Genomic DNA, 11,176 nt, shown 5'->3' on the forward strand with positions numbered 1-11,176 from the left:
ACAGATAAGCAGGAAGGATGTAAAGAGGGAGGTCAGGGAAGTATCAAGAGGCTGGAATGACAGTGGGGCAGTGGGGAACTGAGGGTTACCAATGGGGGCATTAAGTGTCTATACACAAAAAATAGGAGTATGGGGAATAAGCAGGAATATCTGGCACTCCTGCTAGCAGAAAGGGCACATGATCCTATTGGAATAAGGGAGACTTGGTGGGATGCCACACATGACTGGGCTGTATGCATAGAGGCTACAGGCTGCACAGAAGGGATCAGGTAGGGAAGAAGGGAGGAGGTTTAGCTCTCTATGTAAAGGAACCATGTGACCCAAATTGGTTTGAAAGAAGGGTAACTTGAGACCCTGTGGGTCAAGATGTGGAGTGGGGTGGGAATGAGGAGAAGGGACTTGATGTAGGTGTCTACTACAGACCGGCACACCAGGAGGAGGAGCTGGATCTGCAATTTTCCAGGGAACTGATGGAGGCTGTATGTTCAAGGGGTGTGGTTGTAATTGGCAACAAATTATGGGGAAAAGAGGTCATGCTAGGGGATAGGATGCAGATCCAAGCAGACCCGGACAAGCTGGAAAGGTGGGCAGAGCAGAATCAAATGCAGTTCAATAAGAATAATTGCAGAGTGTTTCATCTGGGGAGAAGTAACCAGTGACATGAATATTAGTTAGGAGGAGATGCCCTAGCCACTACGATGGCTGAAAGGGACCTCAGGGTTATGATGATCACAGGATGAACATGAGCTGCCAGTGCAGTGCTGTAGTTACCAGAGTTAATAGTATACTGGGATGTACTAGCCAATGCATCGCGAGCAAGGCTAAGGAAGCGATACTTCCTCTCTGCTTGGTGCTGGTGAGACCCCAGCTGGAGTACTGTGTCCAGTTCTGGGCACTGCACTTCAGAAAAGATGTGGAGAATCTTGAAATAGAAGATGAAATAGCAGATGAAAACTAAGTATTAACAAACATCATGCTTTGTACTGATGCAGAATTTCCTGTCCTGGACATGAATAGTCTATTCTAAGATTAGGTCCTTTAAAACCACATAACACCTCTGGGAAAGGTAAGTATTTTTACACCTAAATTGGGTGTTTTAGAACTGATGGGCCTGTGGTCTAAGGAAGATAAGTAAAGTTTAAAATACAAGCTCCTTAGTCATAACTCCCAGGTTTCAAAGATAAGACCAACCTCCATTTTGGCCATACCAGCTCTCATGTGGGAAGAGTAAAAGTAAGATTTTTATCCTAATGTATAAAACAACTGGTTCAGAAGGAATTGGTTTTATGGCAGACTTCAATATAAGGCACACTCTTTGAGCATATTGAACGGCAAGTCTTCACTGCTTTTATGGGGTCTCTTGACAGCTCCACCAAGAAGCCTACTCTGTTCACCCAATCCTGCTCCACATGCACCAAAGTTGGAGAACAGGCAGTGAAGCCACTGCCGTAATGCATGCTTAGGAGTGCAGGCAAGGACTACTTTTGCAGGGCAGTGCCCCTCCTCACTTATGAGGAAGAGGGGCGGGTGGGTGGGTGTGATGTACTTTTTGATGGTGGTCTGAGTCATGGCTGACTAACCTGACTGCCTTCTTTGATGAGATGACTGGTTTTGTGGATGCAGGAAGCACTTTAACAAGGCTTTTGATACCATCTCCCACAACATTCTTGCAAGCAAACTAAGGAAGTACAGGCTGGATGAACGGACTGTAGGTGGATAGAAAAATGGCTGGGTCATTAAGTTCAAAGGGTAGCAATCAATAGATTGATGTCTAGTTGGCAGCCGGTATCAAGTGGCCGTAGGGGTTGGTCCTGGGACTAGTTTTGTTCAATATCTTCATCAATGCCTTGGAAGATGTCATAGAGTGCACCCTCAGCAAGTTCATGGATGACGCCAAGCTGGGGGGTATGGTAGATACACTAGAGGGTAGGGCTAGGATTCAGAGACACCTAGACAAATTGGAGGATTGGACCAAAAGTATTCTTATTCTCTCAATAAGGACAATTGCAAAGTCCTGCACTTAGGATGGAACAACCCCAGGCACCAACACAGACTGGGGACTGACTGGCTAGGCAGCAGCTCTGCAAAAAAGGACCTGGGGCTTAAAGTGGACAATAAACTGAATATGATTCAGGAGTGTGCACTTGTTGTCAAGAAGGCTAACAGTGTACTGGGCTGCATTAGGAGGACTGTTGCCAATAGGTCAGGGGAAGTGGTTGTTCCCCTCTATTCGGTACTGGTGAGTTCACATCTGGAGTTTTGTGTCCAGTTTTGGCTCCCCCACTACAGAAAAAATGTGAACAAATTGAAGGGAGTCCAGCAGAGGGCAATGACGATGGTTAGGAGGCTGGGGCACATGACTTATTAGGAAAAGCTGAGGGAGCTGGACTTAGTTTGGAGAAGAGAAGACTGAGATGGTATTTAATAGCAGCCTTTAACTTCCTGAAGAGGGGTTCGAAAAAGGATGGAGCTGGACTGTTCTCAGTGGGGGCAGATGACAGTACAAGGAGCAATGGGCTCAACTTGCAGCGAGGGAAATTTAGTTTAGATACTAGGAAAACTTTCTCACTAGGAGGGTAGTAAAACACTGGAACAGTTTACCCAGAGCGGTGGTAGACTCTCCATCCTTGGAGGTTTTTAAGACCTGGCTAGACAAATCCTTGACTGGGGTGATCTAGTTGGGGCTGGTCATGATTTGAGCAGGAGGTTGGACTAGATGTGACCTCCTGAAGTCCCTTCTAACCCACATTTTCTATGATTCTATCTAAAGATTCAGACCATTTAGTAGGGTTGTCTGAAGTCCTTAAGCATTTCAACCCCCCCAAATTTAGGGGTGCTTCCACTGTACTTTACACATCCCATATCCTCAGGGTAAATAGGCCTTTCATGCCAGGCACCTACTTTTGCCAGTTTCTAACATCTAAGGTGGAGAAGACTGAAATGCTTCTCTGGATCTCACCTATGTGACTTAAGATCCTAAATCTTCACCTTTTGAATCGTTTGGTGTTTACCCATCATTCCATTTTTGTATGACCTGATAGGAGTTTGATACTTGGTTTAGACTGTTTGAAATTTAAATACATGAAAAGAAACCTTAACAAAATCTGTTCTAAAAAGTTGCATTTCAGATGAAAAATAAAAGAACAACAGTTACCATCCCATCTTTTGTCCCATCGGATTACTATGCTAAAAAAGTACATCCATCACCTCTAACACTTCCTGTGTCTGTGAGTTTAGCAGATGCTGCAATCCCAGTCATCTATCTTATAGGCCGCTGCGTGTGGTAGATGATGATGTAATATCTGAGTAGGAGACAGGCAGTAGAGTGCTTAATAGCAGAGTAGAAGACAAGTCACACAATGAGTTTAATCAACATCTCCTTTTGACTATGACTTTGGAGATCCTGTTTTCCATCCCCTGACATGACCAAATTATTACTTCAGCAAAATTGCTAGGAAGTGAGGCCAGCAAACACAGACACACATTGTAAATTCAGCGAAGATGGCTTATTCTGCATGTCTATTGCAGTTAACTGTTCATCAGGATAGAGATTGACTATATATTAGGCAATATTAGTTTAATGAACTACTTTTTTACCATTGATATCAATTTATTATTTGAATTTCCATGCTAATGGCATCTGCTTCCTCATGGGAAAGCAGTGCATGAAAGGCTAAATCTAAGCATCCATTCTCAAATAATAATTCTGCAATAATCAGTAAAAAAAATTCCAGCACACTTTAAAAATCCTAGAGAAAAAAACAAACAAATAAAACTCCCATAGAATAGAGAAAAAGAGAATTCACTCTTCTGGACCAAATAAATAAATATCTCTCTGCAGGATCAATGAAACTGAAATATTGAAAATGTATATATTGTAAAATATAGTTCACAGCAGTGTGATCAAATGTTTAACTAACGCAGTATAAATAATTGTTTGAGAGACTTGAGACTCTTATCTATAATTATGATTCAAGCTGAGGGGCAAATTATGTTTTATAGAATAAGAACTAGCATAGTTAATAAATGTTGCAGCTTAGGGTGGTCAAAAGGGCACACTTTGAGTGTGAAGCAGAACAACATCCCATTTTAAAATAAATGTCACCATTTTCTGTTAAACTGAATAATGATTTCAACCATGCAGAATTCAGGGATCTCTCTCCCGGTCTCTAGGTTTGTATCCTGAATTCCTCTGATCTGTAATATGCCAGGTGGAACATGTCATGTCCCATCTGAGCAAGACTATGAGCATCAGCCTCAACTTCAGAAATGCCTTGGTTCTTGGCACTTTTCCCTAGACATGGAAGGGGGTCTGTATCATTTGGGACAGTCTGTGTGAATTTGCTGAATCTTTATTTGTTGTGTCATGCAGCAGCTAGCACAATGGTGATCTGGTCCATGACAGGAGCTCCAAGCTGCTACCTGAAGAAAAACAAATAAATATGTACCAACATGGTGCAACATAGCAGGAAATGAGGAGGTTTGGGCCTTTAATCTCAGTTTGTTGCCAAAATGAAATTTCATATTGTAATATTAATGTACAGGCAACCCCTGCTGAACGTGGTTTTGCTTACCGTGGTTTTGCTATAGTGTTCATTTAAAATACAACATACCTGGTTTCACTTAGCACGCAGAGAGCTTCGTTATAATGCTCAGCACGGTGGCTGGGGAAAAGCAGTGGTAGCAACAGCAGTGGCGTCGTCATCCAGTGAATCAGTGAGTGGCACCTGGCGGGGTCCTGGGCAGGGTGGCAGGAGCCTAGGGTCCGCCCTGGCACGTGGTGCTGGAGTGGGGGTGGAGGAGCAGTGGCGAGAAGGGGTGGGTGGAGGGCCGGGAAGCATAAGCATGTTGCCCAGGGTCCACTGCGGCATGTGGTGCTGGAGTGGCCGGTGGGCGGGGAAAAGTGGCGGTGGTGGCAAGAAGAGGCAGGCAGGTGGGGTGAGCACAGGGCCTGGGCTGGCACTCAGGCTTGGGCTGACAGGGTGGCAGGAGTGAGGGGCCCAAGGCCAGGGCTGCAGGATTGCGGGACCTGGGCCAGTGTGAGCCAGCACTAAAGTACACGTGCACAGTGTCCCCCACCCCAGGCCACAGCGGGGCCAAGCCTGCAGAGGCCCATGTCCACAGGCTGCAGCCCATGACCCGTTCCACTCCAGGCACGCACAAACCTGCAGGGCGCGGACACCATCCTGCACTGGCCGGAGCCCCCCGCCTTCTCGCCATTAATCCCTGGGCGGGTGGGTCCCCGACTCAGGCCCCGTGGGCAGGGCGGCTGGGGCAGCTGGGGCCGTGCACACGTGCGCTGGCAGTCAGCAGGTGCGGGCTAGCAGGGGCCATTGTGGCGGTGGAGCAAGGAGGCCAGGGGGAGCCAATGCCTTCCCTGGTGGAGCCCGCGCAGTGCCTTGCTGGGAGCGGCAGGGCCAGGGCTGGCGGGCGATGCAGAACCAATTATATGTGTTTACATTAAGCCCCTGTGGGAAACGGGTTCCGCTTAACGCTGTTTCGCTTAGTGCTCGGGTTTTCCAGAACCAATTAAGAGCGCTGGCTGGGGTTGCCTGTAATGATTTCACTAAATTGCCTTTTGGATTTTGGCAATCTCTCAGGTTCATTAAGAATACAGAGCAACCCCGCCCCCACAAAAATAGGGGTTTACGGAAAATCCCTGGATGTCATTTGGGTTGAATAAAACTCCATCCATCTTTAATATAAAATATGGGTTACAGCAAGAAGAGGTGCAAGTCATTGACTGGCAATTCCCCCCAGCCAGTGTTCATTTATTGCAGACAGCATGACAGAAACAGATCAGATTAATAGCACATACCTGATGATAATCCAAGAAATAAATATCCCTATTAAAATATTTTCTCAATGTTCATAAACCAGTACATCCTAGGACTCCCTGCCTGACAGAGTAAATAACTTTTTTTTTAATGCTTCCTATTAAATACAGTGAATCCGGGTTACTATGGCAATCAACAGAAGCGCAGAATAAACTCTGATTCATCATAATTGCTTCATGTGAGAGGAGAAAACATCTGAACTGCATCTTTCAGTTTCAGGTTGGTTCTCTAAAGAAACAATTACAGTTTGGAGATATAAACCTGTTCCATGAGGCCCACGTAATCCGTGGGTGAAATAATATAAAGGGGATAAAACCATTACAGTGATGTATTCCCTTTGGTAAAAAGGACTTTGGCTATGAACTATTTTAAGAGCATGGCATATGAACTAGTTACTGTGAAATAATCCAAGGTATTAGATGACAGTGCAGCAGCTATTCTGCAGTACATCAGTGAAATGGGGTAAACTACCTGGAATTTACTGTTGGCTAAGAGCATGCATATAGAAAGTATTGGCAATCTCTAAGTTCATACTGTAGCTTACATAATAGAAAAAATATGTTACATGAAAGGTATTAAAGGTACAAATAAATCCACAGTAACACGATGGACCATGCTGTCACTTTTCACATCCTATATGGACCATCTGACCCTTAGTGATATACAGGAATTGACTCAATACCCTCCCTTAATAGGTATAATATCCACTGCTAACGACATACAGAAAGAGCCCAGTGCCATTTGCTGAATTCTCTCAACTCAAATTTTCACCTCTATATTCCCTGCTCTTTGTATTAACCAGATTTAATCTTTAAACCTAAGATTCAAGGAAGTGGGGTTGATTTCCATGCACAAATACCAATTCAAGAGCAAATGTGTAGGCCTGGGAGCATATTGATGTGATGCAGACATATTTAGGGAGCACTCACGTGGCCCTGCATTGAGAAATTTGGAATAAATACATTTGACTTAAGAATGCTGAAATACCCTTTAATCAGAACCCTTTACTCAGAGGTCTATCCCGTGCACTGCAATATGCATGATCGGTGTACCAGGGGTTTTTTGTTTTGCTTTACAAATAGAACATAAATAATTCAACATCACAGAAATGATGTATTGTATTCTATTTATGCTTTTAATCATTCCCAGGCCTATCTCATACTAATGAAGCATTAAGTTGATGGATGTACGACTCTATCTGGACATAAGAGGGAAAGGTCAAGCCTAAATCAGAATTTCTGGCTACTCAGCAAATTTTACTTAAACTGTTTGGAAGGGAGAGAGAAAGAGATTTAAAGAGTGCATGTGTAGGTGTGTATGTGTGTGTGTGTAGGAGGGTGAAATCTAAGCCTAGCAAAATTTCAGGAATTTAGGACACAGAACTAAGCCAAGACCTCCTGAGGAACTGAGTCCAGCCTGTAAGTGCATCCAATTTATCACCTTTGTTTTCATGTCAGTCTGGTTAAAAATAACTAAATGCATTCAAACAATGGCTTGCAAAAAGTATATCTGCTTTGTTTAATCCAATGATTCTCAACCAGGGTGCCAGGGTACCCTAGTGAAAGGTAGTAGAAAAAATTGCAGCACGTTAAAAATCCCCTCCTCTTTAAAAACACAAAGTGTGCACAATATTCACTCAAATTGGGCAATGCAGAGCTCTATTCTTATTACGTAACAGTCAACTCACTTTCTTGGTTTCCTCACAGCTGAATCATGACCTGGTCCATCTCTCTCATCCGTAGCAGTGAGTTCTGCTTCACTTTTTCAGGAATGGGAGTTTCAAATGGGGGTCTTTAGGTGTTGTACAATGTGAAATGTGCTCCATGTTGCTTTGAGGAGCATGAATAGCAGGGTCTCAACTATGCAGCTATCTCACCCATCTTCATCATCAAGCTGGAATTTAGCAGATTCAGGCCTTTAACCCGGAGCTCATTAACAGTGTTACTGCATTAATAGTATTACTCCATTGACTGTGGAAGAAATTCCCTTTCCAGTTGAACCAGTCATACCCCTCCAGTGCACTCACTGATGTGTGTCATGGGGATGAGGTTTATTCCTTGGTAAGTTAAACAGTGTAGCACACCAATTCTCAACCTGTGTAAATCTACTAGGACTTCAGTGTAGGTAGACTGATTTACAATTCTAGCCCTCCACATTTAAACTGTCACATTTTTCATTATTGCTATCACTGGAATAATTTAACTATGGCTGTGATGGATTCTGCATCACCAGCAACTCTTAAATCCAGGTTGGATGCTGTGATTAAGTAGAATTCAGGTAAACCTTTCCAGCATGTGATCATGTGTCAGATTAGTTGATTAGATTAGATGATCATAGCAGTCACTTCTACCCTTATTATTTATTATACAGTAAGGTAAAAACTGTTCTAATTGTTATGCACTTGTGCACACTAGAATAGTTGTCTTCTTAACCTTTGACTAACTGGGGTAGTTCCTTATCTGACTAGCACTGTTAGACTGTCATCCCTTTCTAACATGGTTTGCCTTTTTATCTTTAAATGTTAGGTAGCAGTACTACACTCACCCTTCTTGGCACAGCATCTAAAATCAGATGGACATAGAAAATTCATTTATATACTAAAATAAAATTTGCTCAGTGGACATTGATTTGGATGACCAAGTGATATGATAACTGTTCCTAGCCTAAAGTGTCCCTTTCCATCTGGTATCGTGTGGCATGAACTCAGGAACGCCTATGTCATGCCTTCATTGAATGGTCACATTTGGGGTCTTTTTGATGCAGATGTTCACTAGAACCAGTCATGGCAACACTGGGCACATCTACACATGCACATATACTGAGCAGGAACTAAAATTACTGCACAATACAGGTGTGAGTCTATATATGCATGTCTATACTGTGCAGTAAACATGGAGACTTATGCCAACTTGAGTATAAATTTAATACCTGCAAAATGCAGGTATCAAATTTGCACCAGTTTAGTTACTGTGCAGTAAACCACATGTAGATGCTTTGCTGCACAGTAACTGTGTGTGTAGAATGACTCGGGACTAATGTTAGTCCTGAGTCAGTCCACAAACAATGTTAATGCACTTTAATACCTGCATGTGTAGACACTGGGCTATTCCTGCTTACTGCACAGTAAATTTAAGCTGGTGTAAATGAACGTGTAGACATACCCACTGTTCTCTAATTCTCATAGATAACCCCATAAAGTGAAGAAAATAGCAGCTGTCTTGGTAACTCGTACACAAACAAATATTATCCCTGAATCTCCTCCTAATTATGCTGTAGTTATTCCACTGTCATTACTGGATAAGCATACTGGGGCTCCTGGCCTGGATGAATATCAATATAATTGGGATTTCAGTCTTCCTGAATAGTTGCACATGCTACTTTGAACTTTATTTTCCATGAATATTCATTCTGGTACATTTTTATGGAAAGCAAATGCAACAGGCAGATAAACATGGCCAAAACTAGCCCAATTAAAACATCAAGAGAATTCAACATATTTTTTTCCAATAACAAATCATCTGACAAAAACTTGTGGTTCTTGCATGAACTTAGACAGAAAATATGGTTGAAACTCATAGGCCCGTCTCCCAGCTTTGTCACAGACCTTGGACAAGTCCTTTATTTTTTCTCCTGTCTAAAATGTCTATAAGATTTCCCAGCCTCAAAGACAGGTTCTGAGGATATGCACAAAAAATGACGGTGAGGCACTTAGACACTATGGTAAGTGGAGCCATTAAAATTACCTGTATCAATTCAATGATAACATGTTCAGGTGCTGCTGTTCTTAATTTTTGTTCAAAATTATGCTCTGCAGTGTAAATTCTAGAGAAAGAAAAGTCATAAGGAGAAATCAGAAAGAGCATGCGCTGTCCTAATGGAAACTTCAGTGTGAATGATTTCTTACCGGGGAAAGGTTTCAAAGCAATATCTGAGGAAATTGTTTGAGATGGGGAAACTGGCAGGTTTTTGATAGTGCAAAAAGCTAACAGCTGCTGAGGTGCAAGGTCAGGGACAAAGTGGCTATGAGTGAAGATAAAGGTAGATGAATTAAAGTTTCTAAAACAGTCCTGTTAATCTGTCTTTGCTTTCCAAGTCAAAGTGTGTATTGGAACTGATGCAAGATGAAAACATGTTAATGATGGCTTCTCCAGAGAGGGATATTCAGCTTTAAAATTAAAGGCCAACAGAGATAACTCTAAAGAAAGAAGATGCTGGTTAGTCTGTTCAGTGATTTAGCCTGCACCTTGGGGCTGGGGGGTTATCAGTGTCATGTCACAGAAGGAGCATTCAGCCTCCCAGAGCCTTGTGTGGGAAAGATGATATGCTGTGACAATCTTTCAGTGATGTACCACTCTCACCACGTTGTCAGCCATTTCTTTTGGCACACAAGTCGGTGCAGACATGATTCCATCTACTCCTTGCCCTCCCTCATTTCCTTCATCATTTCTCATTCATTTTTCTACAGCCACTTGCAAATGTTGCAGTGCTGGCCACCCTTCATTGCAGTCTTGAGGGTCTTCAACAATAAAGTAAACTCAAAAACTTTCCCATGGTATGTCTTGGCTGCTCTTTCTAGTTATTCAGTCAATTTGTTAACTCTGCTCTAATAGGACACTCTTCAGTGGGGAAACACTTGAGAGAGAACACCGTTGACATGGCGATACCATTGTGTTGGCAGCATTACTTGCAGCAGCTCCAAGAGTCATGGCAATTAATGCTGTCACTGCTTGTCCTGCAATTACATTTCTGGATTCATAGGGAGTCCCAAAAGCCTGATAATGAGGCCTCATGTGTGGGATTGGGATCACGGACCAGCCCAAAATGCACTTGGCATCACTGGTCTAGTGAGTTTGTGAGATTTCCATGAGATTTTTAAGATACCTGTCAGGAACAAATTCAGTATGAGCTGATCCAGGACTGAGGTAGAGGAATGTGCTACATGGATTTCTCCTGGTCACATCCATCCCTATTTCATATAATTCTGCACTATTTTATTTTGTCACAGTGCTTTTTTTTACTATAGAGAATTCTCATCTGCCTCCTACAAGGTTCTAAGCAGCCCGTGCAGGGTTATCTTAAAGGTATCTAAAGGGCCTGAGAGAGGGACTGATCCAGACATCAGATCACTAGCCGTATTTTATTTCATATCTCAGCTATAAGAAACAAAGATATATCAGTCTTTTGAGTTTTCCTTTTTTTCTCTGGTTGTTGTGTTTTCAATGTATTTGTGGTTAAATGAACAGGTCCTCCCCTTCCTCCTGGGATTCATAGGAGTTTTCCTTTGGTTAGCGTAGTTCTTTGTGCTATATGCCTTCATCAGAAATTTCTTCCTGATTATC

At 42.8% G+C, this 11,176-nt stretch overlaps 1 long non-coding RNA gene across 1 annotated transcript in view; it reads left to right on the forward strand.

Moving 5' to 3' along the window:
- Positions 1 to 518: 518 nt before the first annotated feature.
- Positions 519 to 11,176, forward strand: part of LOC109313629 — a 20,856-nt gene continuing 10,198 nt past the window's right edge. The window contains exon 1 of the long non-coding RNA XR_002102103.1: positions 519 to 648. This is a non-coding gene — a long non-coding RNA (uncharacterized LOC109313629). The remainder of the gene's footprint in view (positions 649 to 11,176) is intronic.

The sequence above is a fragment of the Crocodylus porosus genome, unplaced genomic scaffold (assembly GCF_001723895.1).
Source record: "Crocodylus porosus isolate Cpor-Errol unplaced genomic scaffold, CroPor_comp1, whole genome shotgun sequence".
Lineage (NCBI taxonomy): Eukaryota > Metazoa > Chordata > Crocodylia > Crocodylidae > Crocodylus > Crocodylus porosus.